Source organism: Ornithorhynchus anatinus, chromosome 11 (assembly GCF_004115215.2).
Source record: "Ornithorhynchus anatinus isolate Pmale09 chromosome 11, mOrnAna1.pri.v4, whole genome shotgun sequence".
Lineage (NCBI taxonomy): Eukaryota > Metazoa > Chordata > Mammalia > Monotremata > Ornithorhynchidae > Ornithorhynchus > Ornithorhynchus anatinus.
The window spans coordinates 18,347,571-18,366,889 of record NC_041738.1 but is presented as its reverse complement, the minus strand read 5'-3'; the positions used below and the strand labels follow the sequence as shown (position 1 = coordinate 18,366,889).

Here is a 19,319-nt window from a genome sequence, read left to right as displayed (position 1 = left end):
GTCCTAATAGTAACCTTAACCCTAGCCCTAGTCCAATTCTTAACTCTATGCCTTAACCTAACCCTAGCACTAACCCTAGCCCTAGCCCTTGCCTTAAGCCAACATTATCCCAACCTTAATCCTAACTTAACTCCAAACCTAGTCCTGGTCCTAAACCAAGCCCTATACCTAACTACAACCCTAAATTTAGCCCTGGCACATACCCTAACCCTACCCAAAATCCCACCCATACCCCTAACCCTATCCTTATCCTTAGCACAAACCCTAGCCTTGGCTGATCCCTAAACTTAACCCTAAACCTAACCCTAACTCAAATCCTAACCCTAATCCAAACACTAACCTTAACACTAATCCTAACCCTAACCCTAAACCTCACCCAAGACCTAATCCTAACCCTAACCCTCTATCTAAGCCTAATCCAAACTAGTCCTATTCCTAGCTCCAACCCTAACAGTAGCCCTACCCCTAGGCCTAGTCCTACACCTACCACTAATTCAAACCCTAACCCTAACCTTATCTTCAACCCTAACCATAATCCTAATTCTAACCATAACCCTATCTCTAAACATCCCTTAAATAGTAGTGCTGGGCTTACCCCTAACCCAACCCCCTAATTATAGCCCTAGGCCTATCCTTAAACCTACCACTAACCCTGACCCTAACCTATGCCTAACCCTATTGCTAACCCTAACCCTAACTCTAACATTAAACCTAACTCTAACCCTAACCCTTGTACCTAACACTAACCCTAACCCTAACCGTAACCATACTACTAGCCTTAACCCTAACCTTGGCCTGGTCTTAGTCTTAACCCTAACTGTAACCCCAACCTTAACTTTAGCCCTAGGCTTAGCCCTAACCCTTCCTCTAACACTAGCTCTAGGCCTAGCCCTAAACCAAAACCTAACCCTAACCTTAATCCTGCCCTAACCCTAACCTTTGCTGACTCTCGAGTGTTGTGCAGGATTGTTTGGAAGGTGGCAGTGTTGTGGGAATCCGGAGGAACGAGCCGTGGTCAATATAATCAGGGCAGGTGCCCTCGTGTGGCAACTCTGGAGAATTACATCAGTGCTCAAATAGGGCTTCAGTGTTTTTGTATCTCGTCATCGTCTAAGACGTTCACCTATCGGGAATATAAATTTTGTCCCTTCCTCACAACTACCTTGTCCAGTTCCTTGGGGCAGGGACCTGCTTTTTTGTTTGTTTGTTTGTTTGTTTATTCGTTTGTATGTTTATTTGTTTTCTACTGTCATTTGTTCCATAGTGCTTGCTGTATACCAGAGACTGTACTAAGCGATGGGGTAGTTTCAAGCTAATTTGATTGAACACCAACCTGTCCTAAATGGGTCTCAGAGTCTTAACCCCCCCTTTGACAGATGAGGTAACTGAGGCCCAGAGAATTCATTCATTCAATCGTTCATTCCTTCATTCAGTCATCTTAATTGAGAGCTTACCATATGAAAACACTGTACTAAGCACTTGGGAGAGTACAGTATAACAATAAACAGACACATTCCCTGCCCTCAACGAGCTTACATTCTAGAGGGGGAGATAGACATTAACACAGATAACTAGAAATAAAGGAAGAAATGAATAAATAGCTAAATCTCAGGGACATGACTCACCCACAGGCTCACAGTCGAGAAGTGGAAGAGTCAGTATTAGAACTCAGGTCCTCCTGAATCTCAGGCTCATGTGATATCCACTAAACCATGCTGCTTCTCTTTCCCAACACCCTAGACAATACCACTTTTCTTCCTGTCTCAAAAGCCTGAATCCTTGGTGTTGAGCTTGATTTAATCATTCAATAGATCAATCACTCATGTTTATTGAATGCATCCTGTGTGCAGAGCACTGTACTAAGGACTTAGGGGAGGACTACACAACAAAATAGCAGACACATTCCCTGCTCAGAGCAAGTTTTCTATCTTGATGAGACAGATACCTATTGAAATAAATTAATTAAGGCTATAGATGGAAATTTGAGGGGGCTGGAGGATAGAAGTTAGAGGGGGCTGGGAGATGGAAGTTTGAAGGGAATGGGGTTGTGGAGAGGGGCTCAGTGCACCTCAGCACCGCCGCATCACCATTCTTTGCCAGGCTGAATATCCACCTCCCCTGATTTCTACACACCCTTCAGTGGCCAGGAACCACAGTGAGTGGCATGACGGAACTGGTAGTTCAGATGGTGGAAGTGAACACCGTCAAGAGCTAGAATCAGACTGCAAATCCCAAAAGTCTCTCTGTCCCATGCTGCCACTCCACCCTCCCTCCTCTCACAACAAGGTCTGATTGGCTTGTTTGATGCTTGGGCTGGGCTGTTTGGGAACCCTCCTCTCACAACACAGTCTGATTTGCTTGGTTGATGCTTGGGCTGGGCTATTTGGGAACTCTACAGAAAGCGGGGAGACTAATGAGGGTTCGCTCCTGTGGGAGCATCTTCAGGAGAGCCTATGGAACCTGCAAGAGTCAGCTACAAATGGGCCCATGCAAATGAAAGGATGCATTATAACTTCTCTAGCATGCAGCTCAAACTAAGTACGTGGAGCCGCTCAGTGCCTTGAGCACTGTATCATAAACTATCCTGGGAGGGAATGAGATTCAAGGTGCCTGATGTTGAGCATGTTTGGGGTCTCTGTGTTCTCTACATGACACTCATTCATTCAATTGTGTTTATTAAGTGCTTACTATGTGCCGAGCACTGTACTAAGCACTTGGAATGTATAATTTGGCAATCCCTGCCCAACAATGGGCTCACAGTCTAAAAGGGAAAGACGGACTGCAAAATAAAACAAAACAAAACCAATAGTTAGGCATTTATTCATTCAATAGTATTTATTGAGCGCTTACTATGTGCAGAGCACTGTACTAAGTGCTTGGAATGTACAATTAGGCCACATATAGAGACAATCCCTGCTCAATGACAGGCTCACAGTCTAATCAGGGCATCAGTATCATCAAAATGGGCCTCACGGTGAGTGATAGCAGGTACTTAACAAATTCTATCATTATAAATGGGGAAAGAGCCTGAACAACCGCCTGCCACATGCTCCACATCAGGGCACGATGGGAAGGGTAGATCACTAGAAAGAGGCTAATGCCATCAAAGGTGAGCATTAGACTATGACTCCCAGATGTTTTTGTGTCCCGAACTGCCAGACCACCTTCTCTTCCCTCATGACAGAGCCCGATTGACTGAGTCGGTGGCTAGGTTGGACTATGTCACACCTGCATTATAACGATGGGGTTAGTTCAGTGATTATCCTTTGCTAACGCCATTAGATGATGGTTCAGCGAATACTCTTAGCTAATCTCTGGTGTGAGGACTGTACAATTAAACAGAGGCAGACTACATCCCACATTGGGGCTCGCAGACTATGAAAGAGGGGGAAGAGATAGTTCATCCCCAGTTTTACAGGTATGGCAGCTGAGGCACACAGATGCCAAAGAGCTTTGCACAAGGACACACAGCAGAAAAGTGGAAGAGCCAGGACAAGGACCTAGGTGTCCAACCTCTTAACCCTACGCCTTTACCACTCGCCTCGCTGCTTTTCCAGGTGTTGTGTGGGGTTGTTTGGAAGGCTGTGTTGCTGTGGGAATCCAGAGGTCAGCCGTGGCCATTGTAATCAGCACAGGAGCCCTCTTGTGGCAACTCTGGAGAATTACATCAGCGCTCAACGGAAGCTTCAATACTTTTGTATTTCATCAACCTCAACTGTGTACTCCTATCGGGAAAATATTTTTTTGTCCCACCCTCCCAGCTTCAGTGTCCAGTTCTATGGAGCCGAGACCATGTGTACTACTTCTCAATGACACCTCCAACTAGACATGTCGTCACTTGCAACTCAACATGTCTAAAACAGATCTCCTTCTCTTCCCACTCAGACCGTTGCGGCACATATTTTTTTTTTGGTTTATTCATTTGTTGTTTTTTCTTCTACTGTTATTTGTTCCTAAGCACTTATTATGTGTCAGGCACTGAACTAAACGCTGGGGTAGATTAAAGCTAATTTGATTGAACACAATCTTGTCCAACAGTGGACTCACGGTCTTAACCCTCCCTTTTTCAGATGAGGTAACCGAAGCCCAGAGAAATCATTCATTCATTCAATTGTGCAATCCTTCATTCAGTCATCTTAAATGAGAGGTTACCATGTGCAGAGCACCATACTAAGACCTTGGGGGAGTACAGTATAACAATGAACGGACACATTCCCTGCCCTTAACCAGCATACAGCCTAAAGGGAGAGATAGACATTCATATAGAGAAATAGATTAAGAAATAAAGAAATAAATGAACAAATAGTTTCTTGATCTTGATAACTTGATAAAACCTTGAAAACTAGCTGTCAAATTAAGGATCTTTCTGATCTCTCCTATCTTGTGTCTCGCTCCTGCAGTGAATTTTCTTTCACCTTCCACATCTCTAGCTCCATCTCATTCATTAATTCATTCAATATTATTTATGGAGCACTTAACTATGTGCAAAGCACTGTACTAAGTGCTTGGAAAGTACAATTCAGCAATAAAGAGAGACAATCCCTGGCCACAAAGGGGTTATAGTCTAGAAGGGGGTAGACAGACATCAAAACAAGTAAACAGGCATCAATATAAATAAATAGAATTATAGATATATACATACATACATAAGTGCTATGGGGTTGGGGGACAGCAAAGAGAGTAGGTCTAAGTGACATGGAAGGTAGGGGGAGCTGACTCAAACTCTAACCCTAACTCTAACCCTATATCTAAGCGAAGGCCTAACCCTGATGCTTACTTAATGCAAACCCGATCCCCAAACCTCATCCTACTGCTAGCCCTAAAGGTAAACTTAACCCTAAATCTATGCTTTACCCCTACTAAAGTCCTAACTTTAACCCTAAAAGCCACCCCTAAACCTAAGCCTAATCATAAACTTAAACCTAACCCTAATCTTAAACATTATCCTACCCTTAAACCTAACCATAAATGTAATCATTCATTCTTTCAATAGCATTTATTATGCACTTACTATGTGCAGAGCACTGTACTAAGTGCTTGGATGCTTGGAGTGTACAATTCAGCAACAAATAGAGACAATCCCTGCCCAATCACAGGCTCACAACCTAAACAGGGTGGGGTGGGGGGAGGTGATGAGGGGGGAACAGATAGCAAAGGACAACAGAACAAAACAAGCAGTCTAGTGCAGACATCATCAAGATAAATAGAATCATAGAGATATACACATTATTATAAAAATAAATAGGGTAATAAAAAATGTACAAATATGTGCAGTACTAAGGGGAGGGGAAAGGGGAAGAGTAGAGGGTGAGAAGGAGGGAATGGGGAGGGGAAGAGGAGCAGAGGGAAAGGGGGGCTCAGCCTGGGAAGGCCTCCTGGAGGAGGTGAGCTCTCAGTAAGGCTTTGAAGAGGGGAAGAAAGATAGTTTGGCAGATGTGAGGAGGAAGGGCATTCCAGGACAGTGGTAGGACATGGACAGGCATCAACAGGGAACTGTGAGGAGGTGAGCGGCAGAGGAGCGGAATGTATGGGGTGGACAGTAGAAAGAAAGAAGGGAGGTGAGGAAGGAAGGGGCAAGGTGATGGAGAGCTTTGAAGCCAAGAGTGAGGAGTTTTTGTTTCATGTAAAGATTGATAGATGACCACTGGAGATTTTTGAGGAGGGGAGTGACATGCCCAGAGGGTTTCAGTAGGAAGATGATCCAGGCAGCGGAATGAAGAATAGACTGGAGTGGGGAGAGACAGGAGGAAGGGAGATCAGAGAGGAGGTTAACACCTCCAGGCGGGATATTATGAGAGCTTATAATAGCACAGTAACCATTTGGATGGAGAGGAAAGGGCAGATCTTGGCGATATTGTGAAGGTGAAACTGGCAGGTGTTGGTGATAGATTGGATGTGTGGGGTGAATGAGAGAGCAAAGTCAAAGATGACACCAAAGTTGTGGGTCTGTGAGATGGGAAGGGTAGTAGTGCCATCCACAGTGACAGGGAAGTCAGGGAGAGAACAGGGTTTTGGAGGGAAGATAAGGAACTCTGTCTTAGAGTAAAATGTAAAGTGTAAAGAGAAGGTGTGGGGGACAGGACTTGAAAGAAAAGGAAAGGGGAGCAAAACTGGAAAGAGAAGGTTTGGTGACAGGCTTGAAAGTAAAAGGCTTGGTGTGGGGGGAGGCAGAAGTGGAAAGAGAAGATTTGGCAGACAGGACTTGAAAGAAAACAATGGGCAGACAGGCCTGGAAGGACATAATAATAATAATAATGTTGGTATTTGTTAAGCACTTACTATGTGCAGAGCACTATTCTAAGCGCTGGGGTAGATACAGGGTAATCAGGTTGTCCCACATGAGGCTCACAGTCTTGATCCCCATTTTATAGATGAGGTAACTGAGGCCCAGAGAAGTTAAGTGACTTGCTCACAGTCACACAGCTGGCAAGTGGCAGAGCCAGGATTCAAACCCATGAACTTTGACTTTCAAGCCCGTGCTTTTTCCACTGAGCCACGCTGCTTCTTCAAGCACGTGACTGGGGTGGGGGTGAGGGGCAAAACTGGAAGGAGAAGGTTTAGGGGATGGGACTTGAAAGGAAAGACAAGGAGGGCAAAACCAGAAAGAGAAGGTTTAGGGGACAGGACTTTAAAGAAAAGGCAAGGTGGGCAAAATTGGAAAGATACGGTTTGGGGGATGGGACTTGAAGGAAAAGTCTGGGGGGACAGGACTGGAAAGAGAAGGTTTTGGTTACAGGACTTAAAAAAAAAGGGTGGGGAGATAGGACTAGAAGGAAAAGGCTGGTGGAACAGGCCTGGAAGGAAAAGGCTTGAAAGGGATAAAACTGGAAATAGAAGGTTTGAGGGATAGCACTTGAAAGGACAGGCTGGGGGGACAGGACTTCAAGAAAAATTCTGGGGAGAGAGAACTGGAAGGGAAGCACTTGCGGGGGGGACTGGAAAGAGAAGTTTTGGGGAACAGGACTTGATGGAAAAGGCTTGGGGGGCAAAACTGGAAAGAGTAGCTTTGGGGTCAGGACTTGAAAGAAAGCCTGGGCAGACAAAACTGGAATGAGAAGGTTTGCAAGACGGGACTTGATGGAAAAGACTTGTGGAGCTAAACTGGAAAGAGAGGGTGTGGGGGACAGGACTTGGAGGAAAAGGTAGGGGGACAAGACTTGAAAGAAAAGGCTGGGGGGACAAGACTTGAAGGAAACGGATGGTGGGACAGGGCTTGAAGGAAAAGTCAGGGTGACAGGTCTGGAAGGAAAAGGCTTGGGGAGTAAAACTGCAAAGAGAAGGTTTGGGTAAGGACCTGAAAGAAAAGGTTGAAGTGAAAGGACTGGAAGGAAAAGGCTGGGGTGGCAAAACTGGAAAGAGAAGGTTTGGGCAACAGGACTTGAGAAATAGGCTGTGCAGACAAAACTGGAATGAGAAGGTGTGGGCAGACACTACTTGATGGAAAACGCTTAGGGGAAAAACTGGAAAGAGAAGGTTTGGGGGACAGGACTTGAAAGAAAAAGCTGGGGGAACAAGACTGGAAAGAAAAGGCCGGTGGGGGTGGGGGGTAAAACTGGAAAGAGAAGGTTTGGGGGACAAGACTTGAAAGAAAAGGCTGGGGGACAGCACTGGAAGGAGAAGGCTGGTGGGGCAGCACTGGAAGGAGAAGGCTGGTGGAGCAGGACTAGAAAGAGAAAGCAGGGGGTGCAGGCCGAGAAGGAAAAGGTTAGAGGTCCAGTACTGGAAAGAAAAGGTTGGAGAGGCAAGACCATACTGCCTCCTGTCAACAGTCGAGGACCACATCTGCTGCTAGGAAATAACAGAGCTCACCATTGAAGAGGGAGTGGTACGGGGTGGCCGAAAACTTACTTTCTTTAAATTCTCAATTATAAATAGTGTAGTCATTTTCACGTTTGTCTAGAAGGATGTAGACAGACAGTCAAGGTGTAGAGGGAAGAACAGGGGCTTGGGAGTCAGCAGGTCATAGGTTCTAATCTAAGGTGGCCACTTGTCTGCTCCATGACTTTTGGTAACTCACTTCACCTCTCTGGACTTCAGTTACCTCAATGGAAAGAACATAACCCAAGCCCTATCACTAACAGTAGCCCTAACCCTAATCCAACCCCTAACCCTAGCACTAAACCTAATCCCAATCCTAACCAAAATTTAAACTTTACCCTAACCCTAATCTTAACACTTAACCCCAGTACTAACACTATCCCAAACCCTTAACTCTAACGCTAGATTTAGCCCTCAATCTCATTTTAACTCTAACCCCAGGCATAACGCTAACCCTAACCCCATCCCTAGCCTTAGCCCTAGCCTTAACCCTAACCCATACTTAACCCTAATCCTAACCTTAACCTTAACCCTAAACCACATCGTAACTCTAGCCTTCTCAGACGACTTCTCTAAACCTATTCCTAATGATAACCCTAGTACAGTCCTAACCCAGACCATTCATTCATTCATTCATTCATTCATTCAATAGTATTTATTGAGCACTTACTATGTGCAGAGCACTGTACTAAGTGCTTGGAATGTACAGTTTGGCAACAGATAGAGACAATCCCTGCCCACTAACCCTAACCCTATCCATAACCCTAACCCTAAACCCTAGCCCTAACCTTAAATTTAACACTAACTCTATCCTTAATTCTAGCCATAACCCTAGCCCTACCCTTAAACATAAAAATAACCCTAACTCTAAATCTAGCCTTACCCCTTACAGGAACCCTGTCACTAACCTCAAGCCTAACTACAAACCTAATCCTAACCTTAAACCTAACTCTCAATTTAAGCCTTTCCATAGCCCTATCCTAATCCTGATGCTAATCCTAGCCCTAAGAGTAATGCTAACCCTAACCATAATCTAACCTTAATCTATACCTTAACTCTAAACCTAATCCTAACCCTATCCCTGACCCTTACCCTAACGCTAAACCTAATTCAACCATAGCCATAACCTAACCCTAATAATTACTCTAACCCTAACCCTAACTCTAACCCTAACCCTAGCTCTAGACTTAACCTGTCCAGAACCATAGCCATACCCTAACCCTAAACCCTAACACTAACCATGCCCCAAAGCCTAGCTCTAGCCCTAACCCTAAGTCTCACATTCACCATAAACCTGGGACTAATAGCAAGCCCAACCCTAACACGCCCTGGATCTAGCCCAGGCCCTAACCTAAACCCTAACGCTAACCCTGAACCCTAAATTTAGCCCTAAACCTCACCTTAACCCTAAACCTACTGGTATGCTTATCTCTAACCCTAATTTTAAGCCTGGAACAGTTTAACCCTAGTTCTAGCACTGACCATAATCCTTAACTGTACCCTAACCCTAAGTCTACCACTAACCTTAACCTTACCCACAGCACCAACCATAACCCTAACTCTAACCCTAACTCTAACCCTAACTCTAACCCTAACTCTAAACCCTAAAAAATAACCCTACTCCTAGTCCCTAACCCTAAACCTAACATTCACCTTAGCCCTGGGCAGAGCCATAACCCCAATTGTAACACTAGCCCTAGGCCTAGTCCCAGCCCTAATTCTAACTCTAACTCTAATCCTAACCCTAACCCTTAACCTAAATTTGACTCTAAAACTAGTGGTACCACTAGTGGTAAACTTAACCCTAACCCTAATTGTTAACCTAAACCTATCTCTAGCCCTAGTTCTAACTATAATGCTAATATATTATAATAATACTAACTTTGACCCTATACCTAAACCTAACCCCTACCATAGAGCTAACCTTAACTCTAACCTAAACCCTAACCCTAACCCTAATCCTAACCCTAGCCCTAACTCAAGCCCTAACCCTAACCCTAACAATAATTCTAACACAAACCTTAACCCTATCCTAGCCCTAGGCCTCACCCCGGCCATAACCCTAAACAGAACATTGACACAGCCCTAACCCTAGCCCTCATCCTAACACTAAATACAACTCTAAACCTAAATCTTATCATAACCCTAAGCCTAAAACTAAAGTTAACCCCAAAACTAATCTTAACCCTATTAATAATCCTAAATAACCCTAGTTCTAAACGTAGCACTAACCATAACCCTAACCATAGACCTTGCTCTAACATAAACTCTAACCCTAACCTTATACCTACCCCTAATCCTAATCCCAACCCCAAAACTAATGCTAATCCTAGGCCCGAACCCTAACACTAACCCTAAATTTAACCCTAATCCGGGGATTTAACCTTAACCCCAACCCTAACCTTAACCCCAGTGCTAGTCCTAACCCTTACCCTATGCCTTACCCTAATCCTAGCCATAACCCTAACCCTCACATTAGACTAGGACTAAATTTAACCCTAATCTTAACCCTATCTCTTGATACTAATCCTAATGTTTGACCTAGGCATAGCCCTAAGCCTAACCCTAACCTTAACCCTAGCCCTAGCCCTAGGCATATCCTCAAGCCTACCACTAACCCTAAACTAGAGAAGAGAAGCAGCATGGCTCAGTGGAAAGAGCATGGGCTTTGGAGTCAGGGCTCATGAGTTCGAATCCCAGCTCTGCCACTTGTTGGCTGTGTGACTGTGGGCAAGTCACTTAACTTCTCTGTGCCTCAGTTCCCTCATATGTAAAATGGGGATTAAGACTGTGAGCCCCACGTGGGACAACCTGATTCCCCTATGTCTACCCCAGCACTTAGAACAGTGCTCGGCACATAGTAAGCGCTTAACAAATACCAACATTATTATTAACTAACTTTAATCTTTACTTAACTCTAACCTTAGTCTAGTCCTAACTTCAATGTTAACCCTAACCCTAAACCTATCCCGATCCCAACTTTAAAAATAATTCTAACCCTAATTCTAAGCCTAACTTTAACCTTAACCTTAACCAGTCCTGGCTCTAAACCTACCAATAAATCTAACCCTTACCTTTTACCTCACCCTTACGGAAGCCTTAAACGTAACCCTAACCCTAGTACTAATCGTCACCCTTAACAAACCCTGGCCCTGGTCCTAGACAGAGTCCTAACCCCACCCCAACCCAAATCATAACCCCTACTCTAAATCTAACCCTAACTCTAACCCCAATGTTAATCCTGTATCTGAACATAGTCTAAAACCTAACTTTAGCCCTTTCCCCAAACTTAACTCTATCCTTAATGCTAACCCTAACCTTTGTTGTAGCCAAAATGTTAAACCTAACCCTAACTTTAGCCCTAGCCTCAGCTCTAACCATTTCATTACCCATACCTCCAAAACTAACCCTAAACTTAATCCTAGCCTTTAGGAATAACATTCGACCTAATCCTAACAGTAAACCTAACCCTAACTCTAACCCTAACATGAATCCTAGCCCTAACCCTTGCCCGAACAGTAAAACTATCCCATACCCTAACCCCTACTCTAAATCCAACCCTGACTCTAAACCCAACCTTAATCCTTAATGTGTCTGTAGCCAAAACCCTAACCCTAGCCTTTTCCCCAGTGCTACACCCATCCTTACCATTAACCCTTACCCTTGCTGTAGCTAAAATCCTATACCGAACTTAACGTTCACCCTAGACTCAGCCCTAACCTTTATACGTCCCTACCCCCAACACTAACCCTAACCTTAATTCTAGCCCTAGGATTAGCGTTAGCCCTAATCCCAACACTAACCCTAACCTTTCTCTAATCCAAACATGAATCCTAGCCCTAACACTTGCTCTAACCCTAAAACTATTCCAATCCCTAACCCTAATCTTAACCCTTACCCTCAATCTAAACTTAGCCCTAATGCAAAACGAAATTATATCTAATCCTATTTTTCCTTCTCCTCGCCTAGCAAGGAGGTACCCAGTCATTAAGGAAGAGCTGACAACATCCCCTCCTCCTGAGAAGGGAGTGGTCAGACACAACAACCAAGAGGGAATTCAACAGAGGGCTATGCACTTTGCCAGAAGGAAGCTCACTGACCTACAAGAGAGGTATCAGAAATCCTTGTTAAAGAATTGTATAGAGTGGCTCTGTAGGTTTTTGCTAAAAGGGGGCCACAATGCTTCTGCCCAAGGAACCGAAGCTCTCCATTGGCTTATGAAGGGAGAATGCAGCCCCATTAGGGATAAGTCCCATATTCTTTCTGTGGGAGGCAGCCCTGGTTCTGGTGTGGGGATTCCCCGAGAGGACACTGGAGGATCTCGAGAGGCTATTAGGAAAGCCAACAAAAGAGAGTATTCTGAACGACTACCTGGGTGGGATAGGTCCAGTGACTCAGAGAGTAATGGACGGGACCTTGCATAAGCTCACTCAGCAAGTGACTCCAGAGGTTGGGGGTGGAGAGGGGCGGGGCATTGGGGACCACAAGGGATCAACTGGGGTTGGCCTCCACATTTGGTGATGTCACATCACGAGCTGCCAAGGATTGTGTGATCCATTACCCTGTATCATAACCTTAACATGAATCCTAGCCTTAACCCTTGGCTGAACAGTAAAACCTGTTCCCACGGGAGGGAACCATTCTGGTATATTTGGCAATATTTGACCAGGGTGAAACACAAGTCTCCTGGAAGGACTGCCATTGGCCCAACAGTGGACTCGGCCCTCATAATGGAGTCCTACCTGGAAATAGCTTCTAGTACCAGCTCTGGACCTGCCTTCTGGAGCCAGGATTTACTCAGGATTAATTAGATGGATTTCCCACACCAGTCCTTCAACAGCTGTGGCAAAAGGTTCCGAGGGGAAACTGGAGGGGGACCACTGGAGAAGGGGGAGAAGACTACCACCCTTTTGGTGCTAAGTGCTAGCCTCCCCCAGTGATTCAGGACAACCAATCCCCACACTCAGCACCTAGGTGATCATTAGAATACAGGAGAAGTGGAAGATTCTCTTCATCGTGGACATGGAGGCTCAAATTTTGGTGCTATCCGAGTGTGATGACAAGGGGCTTCAGTATCTGAGGTGTTGGGACAGGTCCTAGAATGGGACCTGGTCCAAGTATCCTTGACACTGCCGCGAGGAGAGGTCTGAAGGATCCTAGCATTTAGGTGGATTTCTTTGTTTGGAATGGACATCCTTGACAAGATCCAAGTGAGCCCCGTTGCTGAAGAATGGCATCTGACCTTCTACCTCGGGGAAGGCCGGACAGAACAGATTTGGAGGGAGCAAGGTATTACTGCTGGAGAGAACACCATTGCTGCCATCCTCCACCATAACCAATATCTGCCAGGACCGAATTCCCCCCAGTGGCTTGCGCTGCTGTGACCGAACTGTTGAAGGACTTGCTGGCCAGGGAAATACTGCAGCCAACACAGTCTCCATTCAATTCACTGATGTGGCTGGCATGGAAACTAGATAGGGGTCTGACAGCTGATGGTGGTCTTTCAGCCCCTGAACACCAAGATCGGACTGTTGCGTGCTGCTGTCCCTTCCACGGCAGATATTCTAAGTTGGATGGAAGTCCTGTCCGCAACATGAATGGCAGCCTTCGATGTGAAAAACATGTTCTTCATGGTCCCAATCCAAGGTCAGGACCAGGATAGGTTTGCCTTTACCTGGGAGGGGCAACAATATACGTTTATGCCCTTGCCCCAGAGATTCAAGCACAACCCTACCATCACATATCACCATCACACTGGCCCAAGAGATGGACCGGATCAACCTTCCAGCCGGAGTTACCATCCTCCAGAACATAGATGCTATCCTGGTCGGGTGACATGATGAGGAACCAGTGACTACAGCCCTGAAAGTAATCATTAAACACTTGGAGGATCAGGACATAACCCCCCAAGAAGATCCGAATACCGGCCCAACATGTCATCTTCCTGGGAATATCATGGGAAAGGGGCCCGAGAGGACCAGACACCAATATGACTACCCTAGCAACAGTGCCAAGCTTCACCTCTAAGGACATCCTCCAGCCAGTCCTGGGAATGTTGGGATTTTGGAGACGCCTTCACCTGGGATTTGCAATTTGGGCCCAGCCCTCATTCTCCCTGCTCAAAAAAGGTACCCAGTCAGAGTGGATGGAGATGCACGAGGAGGCCCTGTCTGAAATCATCCAAGCCATGCAGCAATACTGAGCCCTCTGACTCGTCATTAGGGAAATATTATTTGTCTTACATATGGAGGTCGGAACCACTGGGTGGCAGTAAGGCACATGGCTCGGGAAGCCCCTACAGATCCAAATCCTAATCATGTTTGGATCAGGAGGATGGAAGGGAGCCGAGAGTTGACCTTCCCTGTGGGAGAAGATGATCGAGGCCATGTACAGGGTAAACACGTGGCAAGTTTACCCCAGTAACATCAACAATGGCACAGCCTGCTGAGTCTGCCTGCACCTTCCACATCACTATGGGTAATGTGCCCAGTTTCTGGCCATTCCCTGTACGTTGGAGGAGTGGACAACAGGGTGAAGCAACGTTATGGTATCTCATTGGACTTTACAGGGGCATACTTGGTGGGTTTGGCAGTAACAACCCCTCTAGGTGTTTCCTGTTGTAACACCAGAAGAGGTAACCTTTTGCTGGGACAGTATGATGAGTGTCACTTCACCATCACCCTGTATGACTGGCAGAATACACTTAAACGGTTTCAGTACCTCCCCCAACACCACTGACAACGAGGCTGTCAGAGCCCAAGATACTTTTGAGATTGACCAGGGCAACCTCACAGTGTGTATGCAAATTGATGAGATGGTTTCAGTTGTGACCAGTTCTGACTTAGAGATTCTCAACCAACAGCCAGTTGTTAATGGAAATTAGCCTCAATACCATCATGGTTGAGGATACCCTCACATCTGCCTTTCCTGAGTGGAAGGAAAATCAGGAGTGGAACCGACCTCCTGGCCTGTTTCTGGTGTGCGGAACCCATGCACACTCCTTCCTCCCCAACAATGTAGCAGACATACTCACCCTTGCCAACCTGGTTTCCTCCACCTATACCAATCTCACTCTGTATCAGCCACTCCCCTAGAATCTGGAGTGAAGCCAATGCTCCACAAAGGCACCTTCCAAAGCCAAAGTGATTGGAGTCCTGAGAGTTCTCTTTTCGGGGATCTCCTCCCTATTCATTGGGCAGAGTGAGTTAGACTTGGCCCTGTGGAACCTTATAGGCACCTTGATGCAAATGGCAAATGTGACAGAGGATGTGTGATCACTGCCCTCCAAGAAGAACTTTAGGGACCAGAACAGATGGTCCTCCAGAATAGGCTTGCTTTGGACATACTCTTCATCAGCTAGGGAAGTGTGTACATTCTCCTAAATGGATCACGTTGCATATACATGGATCAAATCCATGTATTTGGATTTTGTGACCCGAAACACTGATTAAATCAGTCAGATAGGGCTTTCCCTCCAACATACCCAGGAGGAATGAGTGGGAAACTCCTCTCCAGAAATGCAGGGAGACTCCCAGACATACCAAAGTGGGCCCAATCCATTTTTCATCTTTTTATGCTTATGTTGCTAATTGCTTTGCTGATCTGGACCTGGAAACTGCAAGTTGTACCTGCCCCACAAATAACGGCAACAGGTCCAAATCCATGCCCACCACCCTTTCCTGGACTGAACAATTGGTGTGGCCACAGGGTAGGGATGTCACCCAAGACCTATGTGACTCTACTTTGGCTGAACTATTATTTCAGGGCAAATCAGGAAACATGAGGAAGAAGCTTGATGCACATGAAAGTCAAGGAAACGCTGGTTTGTCTGTCCATAACACATCTATCGTCCCTTGTCTGTGAGCCTGCCAACACACACATTTGAATAATGCACTAAGGTCCTTGGGCGGTGGTCCTCAGAACCAACACCTGTTGCAACCTGGCTGTGCTGGAATGAGATTGGAGAACGGCAACCAATCGGCAGGCACCCTTGTTTACTCCCAGGTGGAAGGTGTGAGTGGGGGTTACACTCACGGGGAGAGGTTGTCATGTTCCTGTCAGTCTGTGTACCCTCTGATGGACTGGTACACAGACCGACATGGGCTTAAGGAGGGTGGGCCTTAGCATGCTAGCTTGTGGGTTTTGTTTATTCTGTATTTTGTTGATACAATAAATTGTGATTGTGTAAACAACCATCTGATATGAATTTGGTGCTCCTCTTCCCGGCCATATACTGAATCACTACCCAGGTCAGGCTACAACCTAGCCCTAGCTGAAAAATAGGTCCTAAACATATTCCAGGCCTAACCTAACCCTCTTCCTAAACCTAGCCCTAGGCCTAGGCTTAAGCTTACCACTAACATAACCTTAAGCCTAACCCTAAACTTAAACTGAATGCCAAATCTAACCCTATCAACAGCCCTAACCTAAACCTAAAGAATAACTCTACAACCTTAACCCTAGTCCTAGTGCTAACCCGAACCGTACCACTAAACCTCACCACCACAAACCTTAACCTAACCTTATCTCAAATCCACCCCTAGCTAGGCCTAGCCCTCACCCTAACCTTAACCCTAACACAAGGAATACCTTTAAACCATTCAATAACCCTAATTCTGACTCTACCTCTAATTCTGACCTTAACCTAACCCTAACCCTAATCCTATCCCTAACTTTATCCAAGCTCTAACACTAACCTTAACCTTAGCCCTAGGTCTATCCCTAGCCCATACCCTAGCACAAACCCTATCCTGAATTATCCCCTGGGTGCAGAAGTAAATTTGGGATCCTGTGTGGGTAGTGTCTTCTAGCCCCAGAATTTGTTCACCCTATAATGCTCCAAGGCCAACCGTTGCCATATCATTAACCCTACCCCTAACTCTAAACCTAACCCTAACTGTAACTCTAAAGCAAAACCCAACGCTAGTCCTAATGGTAAATCCAACCCTAAAACTGATCCTAACCCTAGCCCTAGCCCTAAGGCCTAGCCTCAGCCCTAGCCATAACCTTGACCCCAAGACTAATAATAATAATAATAATGTTGGTATTTGTTAAGCGCTTACTATGTGCAGAGCACTGTTCTAAGCGCTGGGGTAGATACAGGGTAATCAGGTTGTCCCACGTGAGGCTCACCACCTTAATCCCCATTTTTACAGATGAGGTAACTGAGGCACAGAGAAGTTAAGTGACTTGCCCACAGTCACACAGCTGCCAAATGGCAGAGCCAGGATTCGAACCCATGACCTCTGACTCTCAAGCCCGTGCTTTTTCCACTGAGCTAGGCTGCTTCTCTAACTCAGAACCTGACCTAGCCTTAGCCATTCCATGATCCTAACCCTGACTCTAAATCTCCCCCTATCTCTGTTCCTAGGTCTAGCCCTAAACCTAATCTTAACCTTAACCATAACCCTAACCCTAACCCTATCCCTAGGCCTAGCTCTAAATTTAACTCTAATTCTGCCACTAACTCTAACTCTGACCATAGCCCTAACCCTAATCTAAAATGAAGCCCTAAACCTAATCCTAACCCCAACCCTAACCTGAATCCTAAACCTAATCATAACCCTATCCTTAAACTGACCATATCCCAAAGCTTACCATCAACCTAACACTTACGTTAACAGTAACTCTGGCCATAGCCACAGTACTAAACCCAATTCTAAGCTTTAACCCTAACCTTTACCCTAACCTTAACCATAACTGTAACCTCCAAACTAAGCCTCAACCAAACCCTAACCCTAACCCAATGCTAGCCCTAACTCTAACAATATACCTAATCCAATCTTAAATGTAATGCTAACCCTACCTTTAATGCCACCTAACTTTAATTCTCTTTCTAACCCTAATCCTAATCCTTGCGTTAAACTAATCCTAACTCTGACCTACCTGAAGCAGCATGGCTTAGTGGAAAGAGCACCGGCTTGGGAGTCAGAGCTCATGGGTTCTAATCCCGGCTCAGCCACTTGTCAGCTGTGTGACTTTGGGCAGGTCACTTAACTTCCCTGGGCCTCAGTTCTCTCATCTGTAAAATGGGGATTAAAACTGTGAATCCCAGGTGGGACAGCCTGATCACCTAGTATCTTCCTCAGCGATTAGAACAGTGCTTTGCACATAGTAAGCACTTAATACCATTATTTTTTAAGTCTACCACTCACCCTAACCATAAGCCTAACTCTAACCCTAACCCCAACCCCAACTGGAAACCTAATCTGAACTATAGCCTTAAACCAAACCTAACTAACCCTAATTTTCTCCTAGACACTGACCCTTATCCTAATCCAACGCTAACACAAAAACTAACCCTAACCCTAAACTTAACCTTTCCACCAACCCTTATCCTAACCCAAACTCTCACACTAACCTAACTCTAACCCTTATCCTAATCCTAACCCTAATTCTAACCAAAACCCTGACCCTAACCTTTACACAAACCATTATCCTAACCCTAACCCTAGCCCTAACATTAACCCTAATCATAACCCTAACCTTAATGCTAACCCTAACTCTCACAAGAACCCTTACAGGAGGCCTAGTCCTAATCCTTATCCTAATCCTAGCCCTAACCCTAACTGCCAAATTAACCCTATCTCTAACGCTAACCCTAACCTTAGCTTTAGCCCTAACCCAAACCATAAACTAAAACTAAACCTAGCTCTAACTCTAGCCTTAGCACTGGCATCAGGTCCTAACATTAACCTTAACCTCACCCTCACCCTAACCCTACCCTAACCATAATCCTAACCCTAACCCTAACTCTAACCTTAACCATTACCCTATCCCTAGGCCTAGCCTTAGGCCTTACCCTAATCCCAACCCTTATCCTAACCCTAGACCTAACTCTAATCCTAACCTTTATTTTAACTCTAACTCTAGCTCTAACTCTAACCCTAAGCATAGTCTTCGGCCCGAACTCTGAGCCTAAGATGAACACCAACACTAGCACAAAATTGAACCCCTGTCTCAGTCCTAGCCCTAAACCCAACCCTAACCCTAACCTTTTCACTTACAGAGTTCCAGTCCAAACTCTAACCCTTCCCCCTCTCTCCCGCTCTCTGCTCTTCCCCCTTCCCCTCCCCTCAGCACTGTGCTTATTTGTGTATATTATTTATTACCTTATTTATTTTGTTAATGAGGTGTATATCTCCATTATTTTATTTATCTTGATGATGTTGTCTTGTTTTGTTCTGTTTTGCTTTGCTGTCCATCTCCCCCTTTTAGACTGTGAGCCCGTTATTGGGCAGGGATTGTCTCTATCTGTTGTCAAATTGTACATGCCAAACGCTTAGTACAATGCTCTGCACATAGTAAGTGTTCAATAAATACTATTAAATGAAATGAATGAATGAATAACCCAAACTCTAACCCTAATCCTAACACTAGACCTAGTCCTAGCCCTATCATTCATTCATTCATTCATTCATTCATTCATTCATTCATTCATTCAAAACCGGGGAGACAGACAACAAAGCAAAACAGAACAGAACAAAGCAGGTAGTCTGGGG

The 19,319-nt window shown here is 45.3% G+C and overlaps 1 long non-coding RNA gene across 2 annotated transcripts in view; it reads left to right on the top strand.

Moving 5' to 3' along the window:
• The window catches only part of LOC114815187, a 152,894-nt gene that overhangs the window by 108,288 nt on the left and 25,287 nt on the right, over positions 1–19,319 (top strand). Inside the window, exons 3-4 of one of the 2 annotated variants that reach the window (XR_003762964.2) lie at positions 11,788–11,929; positions 12,488–15,960. This is a non-coding gene — a long non-coding RNA (uncharacterized LOC114815187). Of the gene's footprint in view, positions 1–11,787; positions 11,930–12,487; positions 15,961–19,319 lie in introns of those variants that run through there. The other variant, XR_005660562.1, reaches the window with a different exon arrangement.